Raw genomic sequence first — 2,139 nt, forward strand, 5'->3', positions numbered from 1 at the left:
CACCTGTGGTATTCGGTTAGGGTGACCAACGCTGCTTTATAGGGGTCCACTTGGGTGATGTTATGGCAGCTAGATGGTTTACCTTCCCACAGGTGAAGTGAGTCCCCAGGGCATCCCAGTGTGTAGATGGTGGATGGTGTGAGGCGCAGTGAAGAACGAGGACACAAGTTTGCTGTCTCTTTACCTTTTACTGAAGGCTTCAGCATCCACAGGCCAGAGCACCAGACCACAGGGAAGGCAGAGTCCGGCCGGTTTGGAGGCAAATCCAGAGTCCCCTTTTCCAGGTAGAAATCAGTAGCCTTCCTCTAGCGCCTGGGTGTTGTTGTACGTTACTGCTAAGCCTCTTATAAGGTCCTCACAGATGTTGTAGATGTTATTGATGTTATCTCTTTCTCTCTGTCCCCCAGATGGATAGGACAAACCCGTATGACCTGTGGCTTGAGGCTTTTTACAGGGACTCTATCATGCCCCAGCCTCTAAGCGGTGCCACCGTGCCTCCTGGGTGTTGGGGCGGATCAGTAACTTGCAATTAGCTGTCCTGCCAGTCTCTGGAGCAAAATATAAATTTCACCGCACTCTCAAAGGGAATATAATGCCAAATTTTTAACAAATTTATTAAATGTGTTCAGGGAGCATAACAGAATATTTCAAAAAAGCGATAAGAGACGTTTCGGCTCCACCAGAGCCTTCATCATACTCGCTGTAGACGATAAAGAAAATAAAGAAAATAACCAAAATAAGAAAGAAACAAAATGTAACACAAAACAATCAATGCATGGTAGATCCTTATATCCATAAGAGTCCCCAGAGGTCCAGGTCATCCTAATTGGAAATAGATCAATGAGCATATGTACAACTATTTACAAATATATACAAATATATGCACACATCGAGGGACTCCCTATACAGTACATTAGGGACTGGTATAATTAAAATAATAACAACATATTGTTACCTTGTTTGGAGAGTTTAGTGCGTATAGGGAGAATAGGGATAGGGATCCCAGTGATGCTGCAGAGAATAGGAGAAGTACATTAGTACGTATGTACTGAAGAGAGGAGCCAGGGAAGAGAGGAGGTTAAGTAGGGGGTAGATACCTATATTTACGTAATGCCCAGGCGTATCTGCGCAATGTAGGGACAACTTTGGATCTGTAATGGCAGACATGTTCAATGTAAGTGAATATATAAAAAGAAGAAAGTGCTGGGTTGGTGGAAGTATAAAGTCGCCATGGTATTTACCTTAATGGAGGAAGGAGGTAGCGGCGCTCCCGTGCCTAGCTGCAGTGTTAGCTGTCGGTATGGCTGTTGTACAGCATTTTTAAAGCACTGCAGAGCGCGAAACCGGAAGTGGCTGGTCCGAAACCGGAAGTGGCTGGTCCGAAACTGGAAGTGACGTTTCTCCGAGTGTGGGGACTGACTGAGCATGTGCTGGCTGTAGCCATGGAGATAGGAACGCCATACAGGAGCTAGGGGAGGCCGTAGAGGCAACGGTGTGGAGTGAAAGGCATAGGAATGGACTGAACATAGAGCGGAAGTCCCGCCCTGTTAAACTGTGTGTATATGTATATTGGCTATGGCAGAGCAAGCAGGAAATGTTAGTGAGGGCTGTAAGGAGGGCTGTATGGTATACAGTGGGTGATAGAGTGCTGTAGACTGGGCAGAGATTATGAGGATAATCAAAAATAGAGATAGGGAAAAAAATAATATACACATATTGTAGTGGTCGATCTTACAGAGGAAAAAAAAAAAAAAAATAAATAAAAAAATTAAATAATTAAATAAATAAAATTGAAAATAATGAACTACAAAGAAAAATACGGACTTAAAAGTTGAACAAAATAAAAATAATGAAAAAATAATGAAAAATAATGAAAAAATAATGGAAAGTAATGGAAATGGAATAAAGAGAAAATAATGGAAATGAAATAAAGAGATAAACTGAAATGAGCTGAAAAAATGAACTGAAAAAAATGAACTGAAAAAATGAACTGAAAAAATAATGAGCTGAAAAAATGAACTGAAAAAAATGAACTGAAAAAATGAACTGAAAAAATAATGAACTGAAAAAATGAATAAAATGAACTGAAAACAATGAAAAAAAAAAAAAAAAATATATATATATATATATATATATATA

General features: G+C 40.1%; 1 long non-coding RNA gene across 1 annotated transcript; it reads right to left on the bottom strand.

Annotated features, from left to right (window-relative positions):
• Positions 1-595: 595 nt before the first annotated feature.
• Positions 596-1,297, bottom strand: LOC138667749 (uncharacterized). Its single transcript, XR_011318920.1, has 4 exons — positions 1,242-1,297; positions 1,098-1,151; positions 956-1,011; positions 596-822 (listed from the first exon to the last, which is right to left on the bottom strand). It is a non-coding gene; the product is annotated as an uncharacterized lncRNA (long non-coding RNA).
• Between the last annotated feature and the right edge of the window lie 842 nt (positions 1,298-2,139).

Source organism: Ranitomeya imitator, chromosome 2, assembly GCF_032444005.1.
Source record: "Ranitomeya imitator isolate aRanImi1 chromosome 2, aRanImi1.pri, whole genome shotgun sequence".
Lineage (NCBI taxonomy): Eukaryota > Metazoa > Chordata > Amphibia > Anura > Dendrobatidae > Ranitomeya > Ranitomeya imitator.